The sequence below is a fragment of the Mobula birostris genome, chromosome 4 (assembly GCF_030028105.1).
Source record: "Mobula birostris isolate sMobBir1 chromosome 4, sMobBir1.hap1, whole genome shotgun sequence".
In the NCBI taxonomy this organism is placed as follows: Eukaryota; Metazoa; Chordata; class Chondrichthyes; order Myliobatiformes; family Myliobatidae; genus Mobula; species Mobula birostris.
Window position 1 is genome coordinate 21,070,470 of NC_092373.1, and position 13,135 is coordinate 21,083,604.

Below are 13,135 nucleotides of genomic sequence, written 5' to 3' on the forward strand. Positions count from 1 at the left end.
TGGCGGCCCAGGTCTGTAAGAGAAAACCAGGTATGAATTGCGCAGGGCTATTTCAAGAGCCAAGGAACTATTCTGAGACAGGATGGAGGTGATATCAGATGCACGACAACTCTGGCAGGGTTTGTAGTCCATTACTTCCTACAAAGCAAAACCCAACATCATGAATAGCAGCGATGCTTCACTACCAGATGGGCTCAAAGCCTTTTATGTTTGCTTTGAAAGGGAGGATGAAACTACAGCTATGCGGATCCCTGCAGCACCCGGTGACCCTGTGATCTCTGTCTCAGAGGCCGAAGTTAGGCTGTCTTTCAAGAGGGTGAACTCGCAAGGCAGCAGGACCTGATGGACTATCTGGTAAGGCTCTGAAAACCCATGCCAACCAACTGGCAGGAGTATTCAAAGACAATTTCAATCTCCCACTGCTACGGTCGGAAGTTCCCACCTGCTTCAAAAGGACAACAATTATACCAGTGCCCAAGAAGAGCAGCGTGCGCTGCCTCAATGACTATCATGCAATAGCACTTGTGTCTTTGCAGTTACATGTCAATTAAAATAAAAGCATACATGCAGGAGATGGCTTTATTTGGTGAATTCACAATGCAGCGAGAGAAAGAAAGAAAGTGGGAGAACAATGTGCATACATAAACAACCTATCAATAGCATGCGTAGACAACAGATCAACATGTATTGCTAAGGGGAGTCATTGCTCTAAAAGCAATAGAACCATACATTACACTTCCTCCCCCTTTAGATTAATGGAACATAAAACTGTATATGTACAAAACATTCAGTTTCCCTATAGCCTGGGGAAAAGTACACACTCAGGACCACAAAGACTTCTTCGGGTTTTAATTCCTTTATCTGTTTTAGATGTTTAAGCGCCAGAAGAGGGTCACAAAACAAAACAAACGAATTTACAACCAGTTCTTGCCGTTACAATCTCAGTTTAACTTTCTATCAACACCCTTGTGTATGGACAGAATTGCATATGCAGTATGAAAATACCAGAACTAATACCATAGTGGCAATTCTGAAGGAACACAATACAAACAACATTAGAATCCCACCCACCCTGCATCTTATACATAACAGCGAAAAAGGTAAGCGAATACATCTCATCTAAAACATACACATGTGCTGAACTTCCGAACAGAGACTAAGCATTCACACTACACGGTCACATGCACAATCAGGCCCGATACAATAAAGTGAGACAAAAGGTACACTTCGGCACAACTTTTACAAGGTAGTACCTGGTAGTTAAATTACAGGAAGACTGACCTACTTGGATGGTGAGGAACTTGGTATAAGCCATGCTACCCAGCGTTGATTTCTTCACTCATGGTAATCTAAAGCACCACATGTAAAACATATCAAATTACCGATATTCTCGATCCGCCAACAAGCATAAACGAATTCACATGGATGTTGTCAATTAATGCTCACCCTTCCTCACCATGCCCAGCACACTCTGGGAAGAACCCAATTCCAACACCTTACCACATCTTCAGCAGGAAGCAAAATGGTCTCCCCACTATCCCGCGCGTGCGTAATGACATCACCATCTCCCTTAAAGGCACAGACAAATATTCTAGCATCACCCGGATGGATGCCTAAGTACACTTTTAACGATACTGAATAAGATCCAACGGTCACCCGGTTACATCTCTTTCACAATAAGGATCCATAGCTAACTTCACTATTCTAAAGATTCAGTCTTTTGGGTGGCCCTCTGTTTCTTTCAGGATAGTGCCTCTGGACCTGTGGAATGGCATCCGGTTTGGCAGGTGTCTTGTCTAAGACAATGTTCTTGGTTGCCGGTGTTATGTTGCTTTTATTGACGTCATCATCACTGAGAGGTAAGTCTGGTAAATGTAATCTGTCCATCTTGTTGGATGCAATCGACTCAGGTGTGATCTTCAGTTGAGCATCTATTATCTGGTCCACATGATGTCTTCATGCCAAATCTTCAACATCCACTGTGTACATCACTGGTCCAGTTCTTGTAGCTATCCTATTGGATGTCCACTTGTCTTCTCGGTAACCATGTGCTAGGACTTGCTGTCTAACCTTGAAGCTCCTTGTTGATTCACTTGGCAACTGGTTGAATTATTTATTCAGCACTTCCCTCCGTAGGTCTGATTTCAAGAAGTCTATGCGAGATCTTAGATTCCTGCTTATGAACAACATTGCAGGTGTTTGATTTGTTGTTGTATGAACAGAGTTCCGATACACAAAAAGGCAGTTGTCTATCTTGTGCTGTAGAGAAACGTCCTCCTTGTCCTTGCTTTAATGGACTTCTTGAGTGTTTGGATAAGCTCTTCAACTAACCCATTCATTGCTGGATGGTGAGGAGTGGACTTGAATGTCTGATGCCATTTTTCTTTGGGAATTGTCGAATGTCTTCTGACGTGTATTGTGATCCAATATCACTCACAATTTGTTGAGGTAAGCCATTTCTAGTGAAGATAGTCCTCAGAGCAGAAACAGACTTTTCTGTGGTGGTTGACTTCATTGGTATAACCTCAGCCACAATGAATGGGCATCCACAGCAATCAGAAACACAGAGACCGTGAATGGCCCAGCAAAGTCAATATGCACTCTTCGCTATGGTGATGATGGCCACTCCCTTGGGTGTAACAGTGCCAGAGGGGGTGCATTTTGAACATTTTGGCATCCCAAACAGCTTTTGGCCAAGCCTTCAATTTGTTTATCTATTTCTGGCCACCACATATAGCTCCGGGTGAGACTCTTCATCTTGACTGTACCCAGGTGTCCTTCATGCGGATTTTCTAACACTCTGGTGCACAGTTTAGACAGAACCACAACATGAGATCCACACATCAGTGTTCCTTGACGTACTGACAGCTGGCCATCCTTGACTGGTGATGTCATAGATTTTTGACAATGTCGGATCATTCCTTGTTTCCATTTGTATTTCAGTATTTCTTACCAGCAACTGGTCCAGTAATATTGTGTGGAACACTTCCTGCTGGGTCACAGTATGAAGACTTTTCTTCTTCAGTTGCCAATAGTGGAAGACAAGACAAGCCATCAGTGTTGCTGTGTTGTTTGGTACCCTGGAACTCTATGTCATAAGAGCTGGCTCCTAGGAACAGTGCCCAACATTGTAACTGAGTAACAGACATCTCTGGAATTCCCTTCCTGGGTTTGAAGATAGATGCAAGGGACTGGTGATCTGTCACTAACGTAAACCTTTGTCCATAGAGCTAATGGTTGAACTCCTTTATTCTGCATACTAGACTAAGGGCCTCTTGGTCGATCTGCGTATTCTGTGCTCATCAGTGATCTTGAAGCAAACGCAACTGGACATTCAGATCCACCTTTCATAGTGTGTGACAAAACAGCTCCAATGCCATAAGAGGGTTGATTGTGAGGAACTTACTACTTGACTCCTCAATCTTGAATTGTAGATAGGCTTGTGAGAAGACAATCTTTGAAAACCTCTCCCTGCCTGCCAAAGATGCACGTCAGTCTGATGGGCAGAAATGGGTCATAATGGGTGAGCAGTTCATCGGATGATATTAGTCTCTTTGTTTCCTTGAAAGCTCTTTCACATCTTCTGACCATTCCCACTTTGCTCCTGTCTGCAACAGTGCATTCACTAGTAGTAGCACTGTAACAATGATTGGGAGAAACTTGTGTTAGTAGTTTACAAAGCCTAGGTATGACCAGAGTTGTGACATGTTTTCCAGTTTGGGTGCCTGTAGCACTGCTTCAGCCTTCTCTTCTGACTTATGTAACCCATGCTTGTCAATGACATGTCCAGAATATGAGATTTAATTCTTGGAAAACTCACTTTTCTCCTCCTTTGGGCATAAACCATACTCACTCAGCCTGGTAAGAACTTTACCAAAGTTCTGGAAGTGCTCTTCATCATTCTTGCTAGTCACGCTGATGTCATGAAGGTAACATTGTTCTTGGGATATCTTGGAGCACTTGTTCCATTGCTCTTTGCCAAATTGCTGGAGCTGATGTGACATCAAAGATGAGACAATTACACTGGGACAGTAGCTTGTGAGTGTTGATTGTGAGAAGCTATCTACTTGACTCCTCAATCTCCATTTGCAGATAGGGTTGTGACAAGTCAATCTTTGAAAACCTCTCCCCGCCTGCCAAAGATGCAAAAACACCTTCTATTCATGGCAAGGAAACTGCACAGTATGTAACACTGGGTTGATGCCCACTTTGAAATCCCCACATGTGCAAATGGCTCGGGCCTTCCCTTTCTTGATCACCACGATAATAGGTGTGGCCCAATTGCTCCACTCAGCTTTGGAGGGAATTCCAGACACCTCCAAGCTCTGAAGTTCAGCATCCATTTTAGGACATGGTGTGTAAGGTACTGGATGCTCTTTGTGAAATCTTGGTGTTGCTGCTTCAATCAATTCAATTCTGGCCTTCATGCCTTTGAGTTTACCAATACCCTTCTCAAACACCTTCTCATTAACGTTAAGCAGCTGTGCCAGTCTCTGGTTAGTGCTAATGTTTGGGCCGCAGTTGTCTGTTGATGCCACACTGAAAGCTTTGATTGAGTACCAGTCTAGTTGGATTTTTCTCAACTGTTCACGCCGGAAAAACGCAGGCCCTCCACTTTTCAATACATAAAGCTCTAACTGCTGTGTTTGACCTCCATACGTCATATTCACTTTCAGTTTGCTTTTGGGAGATACTTTTTCACCTGTGTAGGTCTTTAATATCAGTGAAGTCTTCTTTAATAGCATCTTAGAAAACAGTCTGTTGTAGTCAGCCTCTGAAATGATAGACAAAGCTGACCCTGTATCCAGCTCCATTTTCAGTTTTACACCAGATCCATATGATTTTGTGATCTGCTTCAGTTATACTGTGCAATTCCAGGAATGACAGCTCACCTTTGTCTGATTCTGTTTCACATTTGGTCACTTTATATATTTACTTAGATTTGTGTTTGAAACTTTTCACTTAGTTGTGCTTTTTGTCTGCCTTGCACACTCTCCATGTGACCTTGTCTGTAACACTTTCTGCTAACTTTTTCTTCGAACCAGCGGTCATTTGCATCATGGGAGGATTTGTTACATTGATAACATTTTTGGCTTTTTGCACCATTCGGGGACATTTTGTGCATTTCACATTCTAACCTCTTTTTCTGTAGTTTTGCTGCATTCTTGCTGCAGTCTCTATTGCAATGGTCAATGCCTGTCCTAAGGTTAGGTCTCTTTTGGACAGTAGCCTGTTTTGAGTGCTTTGACTATACATGCCACATACAAGCCTGTATCTTAATACATCAGAAAGTCTATCTCTAATGCCACAATACTGGGAAAGTTTATGCAGTTCTGTAATGTATTAAGAAATGCTTTCGTCCTTTGACTGGTTCCTTTTGTAAAATCTAAATCGCTCAGCTATTACCAGCAGTTTAGGGTTCAAGTGATTTTGTAAAATTGTATCAATTTCATTGAACATCTTGCTTGCTGGCTTTTCAGGGGTTACTAAGTTGCATACGTCCTAGCACCCATTAAGTTAAGAAGCGTGGGGCTTTCTTTTGCTCATCCACATCATTTGCCTTACAAGGCAGTTGATATATGACTCCCAGTCTTCATTAGTGCTATCAAATTCATCAACTTTCCCGACTGAATCCATTAGCACGTTATTGCGTCTGTGATGGCTTTCTTCATATGGTTTAAATCCTTCCTCTTGCTGTTTTGTCCCGTAATTGTCAGTGCAGTTGATGATGTTCTCTAACATTCAGGATCACCTGGACAATGCAAATACCTATGTATGTCAGGATGCTGTTTATCGACTAAAGCTCAACTGTTCACACCAACATTCCTACAGTTCTGATTGAAAAGCTACAGAATCTAGGCCTCTGTACCTCCCTCTGCAAATGGATCCTTGACTTTCTAACCAGAAGACCACAGTCTCTGTGGGTTAGAAATAACATCTCCACCTTACTGACAATCAACACTGGTGCACCACAGGAATGTGTGCTTAGCCCACTGTTCTGTTCTCTCTACTCCCATGACTGTGTGGCTAGGCATAGCCCAAATGCCATCTATAAACTTGCTGATGATACAGCCACTGGTGGAAGAATTTCAGATGCTGATAAGAGGATGTAACAGAGCGAGATATACCAGTTAGTGGAGTGGTATTGCAGTAACAACCTTGCACTCAACGTCAGCAAGATCAAAGAGTTAATTGTGGACTTCAGAAAGAGTAGGATGTGGGAACACAAATCAATCCTGATAGAGGGATCAGAAGTGGAGGGAGTGAGCAATTTCAAATTCCTGGATATCAGTACCTCTGAGGACCTAACTTGGATGCAACATATTGATGCAGCTATAAAGAAGACAAAGACAAATGATGTTGGAGACAGCAGCCAGAGAACTGGAAATGAATACCAATGAATTGATCCACTTGACCCGACACAGGTGTGTGTGGGCCATGGCAGTCAAAGCTCAAACTGGGCATGGCACCTGATGATGATGATGATGATGATGATGATGATGATGAAGAAGGCAAGACTGTGGCTTCGTTTCATTAGGAGTTCGAGAAGATTTAGTTTATCAACTTAAACACTGGAAAACTTCTACAAATGTACCATGGAGAGCATTCTGACTGGCTGCATCACCCTCAGGTATGGGGAGGAGGGGCTACTGCACAAAATCGAAGCAAGTTGCAGAAACTTGTAAAATTAGTCAGCTCTATCATGGGTACTAGCCTCCAGGGTATCCAAGAGATCTTCAAGGAGCGGTGTCTTAGGAAAGCGACATCCATCATTAAGGACCCACACCAGCCAGGACATGCCCTCTTCTCATTGTTACCATTGGGAACGAGCTACAGAAGCCTGAAGGCACACAGTCAGTGATTCAGCAACAGCTTCTTCACCTCTGCCATCCGATTTCTGAATGGACATTGAACCTATGAACACTACCTCACTACTTTTTTATTTCTTTATTTTTGCACTACTTATTTTAACTTATCTATTTAATAGGCACATATATATACTTAATGTAATGTAGTTTTTTTCCTCTATATTTATTTATCATGTATTTAATTGTATTACTGCTGCAAAGCTAACAAGTGTCACGATTTATGCCAGTGATATTAAACCTGAATTTGATTCTGATATACTGTATGTAGCCCCTTAGAATGCCTCCCAATTGCTTTCCCACAAATGATCTCAGGCTCACCGGCCTATAATTTCCTGGTTTCTGTTTTGATCTTTCTTAAACAGCAGAACAACAATGTCTATCCTCCAATCCTCTAGTACCTCTCCTGCAGCTAAGGTTGATTTTCTCTGCTAGTGTCTTGGCAATTCCTGCACTTGCCTCCCGTGGGGGTGGGGGGGGGGAATGTTTGTTGTTTTACCTTGAACGGGTTCTGTGGTTTTCTTTGTTCCGTGGCTGTCTGTGGGGAGGAAGAATCTCGGAGCTGTATACTGCATACCTACTTTATACACTGAAACATAAGTGAAATGTGGCTCTGCTACTGTTGGAGCCTCTGATCTTCATTTTAGTCGTGTGTTTTCAGATCGACTGAATGATTTGGCACTTTGCTGTCTCCGAGGGTGTTTGGTGAGGTTTCAAGCAAGGCATGTGGCCTCGAGGCCAAGGAGCCTTGAGATGGGGCGCAAGCCCGGGATTAACTCCATTTCTCATCGATCAAAGCATCGAGGAAGATTGAAATCATCGAGGTGACTGAGTGTTCAGTGCCGTCTATCCACCTACAGTTCACTGCTGCTGGAGGAAGGTGTCTGTATGTGACAGGCTCTCTCTCCCTCTCACTGGCTACTCTCGAGGAAGCTTCTGGTGTTTAAATGGTCTCTCTCTCGCCTGCTCACTTGATGCTGCTGGACGATTGTGTTGGAGTATTGGGTCTTAGGCAAGGTTTAATCAATGCAATTCGTGGATTAGAGTCTATAGTTCACATTAAGATGTGTTTCTGGTTTCTGGTCGCTTTTTTCTTGTTGCTACTTTTGGCGACTTTTATCAGGGCAGCCCGCAGGTAAGGAACAATGCAGCGCTGGACTGAACTGAACTGAGCTGAAATGAATATACCTGGACTTTATATTCTGTATATTTTGTATTTTATATTCTGTGTTTTTTGCTCTCTTTTGCCGTTTGTATGTTTTTTTTGCGTGAGGCGGGGGTGAGGGAGGGTTTGATGTTTTTCTTTGAACAGGTTCCATGGTTTTCTTTGTCTGTGGGGAAGACACATTTCAGGGTTGTATACTGCATACATACTATGGTAATGTGATTTGAACTTTGAACTTTAGCATAAGTGACCAACACAGTCTCAGGATTGTGCTGGGGGTAGACTACAAGTGCTGCCGTGCTTCCGGCGCCCACATAGCATGTCCACTACTCTCTAACCCTAACCCATTGGTCTTTAGACTGTGGGAGGAAATTGGAGCACCTGGAGGAAACCTAAGTGTTCATAGGTAGAATTTACAAACTCCTTACAGACAGCGGTGGGAATCGAACCCCAATCGGTGATTGCCGGCGTTGTAGAGTAATTGCACTAACAACTACACTACCATGCTGCCTACAAGCTTTACTATGGTAATGATTAACACGTCCAATAGCTCAGGAGCAAATATTTGACGAAGAATCGCCCATTCCTTTCCTAAGCAAATCCAAGGTGAGGGGAGACAAGCTTTGGGCTTGCAGTCCCTCAGGTTTCCAGTCCCAGACCTGAGACCATGAAAGGGTGACAGAAACGACACACAGGGCCATGAGAAATAGCAAGTAACCATGTCAGTGGGATGTTATTTATTCCCACGTGTGTGTAGATCAATGGAGGAACAGAAGAAACACAAAGAATGAACAAAGTGGAGGGATGGGGAGACAAAAACATGAAATTCTTACCTGAATGAGAAATGATTCCCTGAATTTTAACTAGCAACATGATCCATTATGTTTACAATAGACATACATTTTTTTTTTTTGCAGTCAATTTTTTGAACCAGATTCAGGACAGAATGAGAAACTGTCACCCTCAGCGGAACAAGACTAAGTGGATTACTGAGGGGTTAAAGGTGAAACCCGGTTCATAGATTTCATAATTAAGTGCAGTTCTAAAGGAGCATTTGTTGGTAGAAGATAATTTGTGTGACAGTATTATCTTCTTACAACAAGGGTGATGACTCCATCCATAAGAATTGCAAGGCAACACCCCTTCCTGTGGATCCTGCTTCTAACAAACATACACAACCAATGAATAGTGAGCAAGCCACTGAATCCAATACCCACATATAACAATTGCTATTCCATCCCTTGCATCTAGTAAGCAACTAACTGTTCCTCAGGAGAGCTCTCCATTTAATGAGATAATGAAGTCAATCAAAGCCCTGGAGATGTGGTTTGTATTGCTACTGCTGACTCTCATGCTGGCTGTTGTGTTTGGGGCAGGAGACCACATCAATCTACGCAAAGTCAACAGTTAGTTTTGAGGCCCCTGCAGCTCAGCCCAGTCTGGCTCTGGAGAAACTGTGTTATCCAGCAATCTGAAGCAGCAGATCACAAACACAAGAGATTCTACAGATGCTGTAAATCTTGAGCAACACACACAAAATGCAGGAGGAACTCAGCAAGTCAGGTAGTATCTATGGTGGCAATAAACAGTGGACACTTAAGGGCCCCGGACTGCAACATTGACTGTTTATTCACCTCCACAGATGCTGCCTGACTTTCTGAGCTCTTCCAGTACTTTGTGTGTGAAGCTTAAACAGCAACTCAGCTGGATAACAGATAGATCTCAAGCAATAAAGATCTTAATAAAAAATGATAGAAATCATTAAAATAAACATCTCTCATGTGCTGATCATACCAGATAATGTTATGAAGGAAATTTGCACATGTTGAGTATTGATTGGAGTGTGAGATATAATCTGAAGAACTCTGGTGTAGTGAGCTGAGGGTGGGTGCACTTCATTCCTGGCCCCTCACCTCCAGGCTTCTGTGGTGTGGCCACGCTCATTTGAATTGAATAGAAAAGAAAGGGTAAGTACCCTATTGTATTTCAAGTACTTTTATTGTCAAAGAATGTATATATTATACAACCTGGAGATTTACTTTCTCACAGGTAGCCACAAAGCCAGAACCGAATTAAAGAACAAAAAAGAATAAAAATAAAAAGAAAGAACCAACACTGGATGTGCAAGAGAAAGAAAATAAATGCAAGTTATGCAAACAACTGAAATGAACAGCAGCATTCCGAACCAAGTTGAGTCCTCAGATCCGAACCCCGGAACAGCCTGGAGTAGGCCCAAAGCCTTGCTTTCTGTCAGTATTTTAATTAATATTATTGTTCTTAACTTAAACAAATGTAAAAAGGTCACTGTGGAACAGCCAATGGAGTTGAGGTTCACAGGTTAATAGGAGGAATACGTGAGGTGGATTTGAGAGATGAGCCAAGTTAAGCAGCATCTGGCCCAACTTACTGCAAACACTTTGATCACTTTGCATTAAAATTGACTTTTATTTGTCCTAGTTGTGTTCTTCCTTATAAAGTAAATGTGTATAATTTATGTTATGTACACGTAATGTGAAAGAGAGAGAATAAATGATTTTAGAAGCTTAGTTTTATTTGTCACCTACAGTTGGCATCAAAACATACAGTGAAATGCATTGTTTGTGTTAAATCAAATCAGCGACGATTATGCTGGACAGGCCACATGTGTGGTCACACTTCCAGTACCAACATAGCATGCCCACAATTCACTAATACTAACCATATTTTTTTTTGGACTGTGTGAGGAAACCAGAGCCACGGGAAGAAATCCATGCTGTTACGGGAAGAAAACAGTGGAAATCAAACTCCATTCTTACATCTGGCACTGTAATGAGTGGTGATGATGCTGCCATAAGTAAATTTTTCATTGTACCTGTGCATACATGTATTTGTGCAAATGACAAATGACATAAAGTCTTACCCTTGCACATGCACCCTAAAATACAAACTGTCTCTCTCTCCCCCGTCTCTCTCTCTCTCTCACACACACACACACACACACACACACACACACACACACATACACACACACACACACACACACACACACACACACGCACACACCAGTTGACTGGTTGCATCCTGCCCTGGTATGGGAACTCCATTGCACATAGTAGTCATAGTCATAGTAATACTTTATTGATCCCAAGGGAAATTGCTTTTCGTTACAGTTGCACCATAAGTAATTAAATAGTAATAAAACCATAAATAATTAAACAGTAATATGTAAATTATGCCAGGAAATAAGTCCAGGACCAACCTATTGGCTCAGGGTGTCTGACCCTCCAAGGGAGGAGCTGTAAAGTTTGATGGCCACAGGCAGGAATGACTTCCTATGACGTTCAGTGCTGCATCTCGGTGGAATGAGTCTCTGGCTGAATATACTCCTGTGCCCAACCAGTACATTACGTAGTGGATGGGAGACATTGTCCAAGATGGCATGCAACTTGGACAGCATCCTCTTTTCAGACACCACCGTCAGAGAGTCCAGTTCCATCCCCACAACATCACTGGCCTTATGAATGAATTTGTTGATTCTGTTGGTGCCTGCTACCCTCAGCCTGCTGCCCCAGCACACAACAGCAAACATGATAGCACTGGCCACCACAGACTCGTAGAACATCCTCAGCATCGTCCGGCAGATGTTAAAGGACCTCAGTCTCCTCAGGAAATAGAGACGGCTCTGACCATTCTTGTAGACAGCCTCAGTGTTCTTTGACCAGTCCAGTTTATTGTCAATTCGTATCCCCAGGTATCCACCATGTCCACACTGACCCCCTGGATGGAAACAGGGACCACCGGTGCCTTAGCTCTCCTCAGGTCTACCACCAGCTCTTTAGTCTTTTTCATATTAAGCTGCAGATGATTCTGCTCACACCATGTGACAAAGTTTCCTACCGTAGCCCTGTACTCAGCCTCATCTCCCTTGCTGATGCATCCAACTATGGCAGAGTCATCAGAAAACTTGGTGTCTGTGATGGCTTTCAACTGAAGACACATTTAGCTCAATTTCCTCTCACTGTGTTCTCCTTTGAAATTACGTCCATATCCAACTGCCTTGAATCTTGTTTGGATATTTTCTGTCACTGCATGTTTATTCCGCAAGAGGCTGCAGAGAGTGGTGGGCACAGTCAGTGCCATCGTGGGTACAGCTGCCCCCATCATTGCAGGCATCTGCAGGCGGTGATGTCTCAGGAAGGAACATCTATCATTACATTGGGCCATGCCCTATTTTTGATGCTGCCGTCAGGCAGGAGGTACAGGAGCTTGAAGGCCCACACCTCAACATTCAACAACGGCTCCTTCAGGTTCTTGAAACAAGATGAAAAATGCCAGTTTTAACATGGACTATATTTCTCTCAGCTTGCACAAATGTCGCTATGTTTATTTTGTTGTGTAGGTTATATAAGGTAAAAGATAAAGATCAACTTTATTTGTCATGTATACATCTAAACACATAGTCAAATGCCTCATTCTGCATCAAAATCAACTCAGTGAGGATTGTCCCCATAAGAATTGCCACACTTCTGAAGCCAGCATAGCATGCCCACAATTCATTAACCTTAGTCAGAGGAAAACCACGGGGTAACCCGGAAAACACAGTAACTACTTACTGACAGTGAGGAGAATGAAACTGGATTGTATTGCCAGCTCTGTAAAGCATTGTGCTAATCGGTATGCTACTGTACCACCTTGAAGCAATGCATAGGCTGCCTGAACTATTGAGTTCCTCCAGAATTTTTTGTGTGTTGCTCCAGGTTCAAGTACAGCTACTTTTCTACAACCATTCGATGCTTGAACCAACTGACTAAACCCCCAATCACTATAGTTTGTCAACATTATGAACACTTTGCACTAAAATGGACTATTTAATTTTTTTCTTCTAAATGCATTCTTTCTCGTAAAAATTCTGTATAATTTTAATGTTTGTGTATAATATTTAATTAATGTTTTTCTTTTGAGTGTTGCAATGAAAAATATACTTGTAGATGCATCATGGGCACAAGTTTTTCATGGCTCCTGTGCAGACTTGTGTATGTGACAATAAACCTGACTTTGGCTTGTCTTGGCTCGATAGATACTAAGTTAGTGGATTTGATAACGAAGATTAAAGCTTAACTGGGTG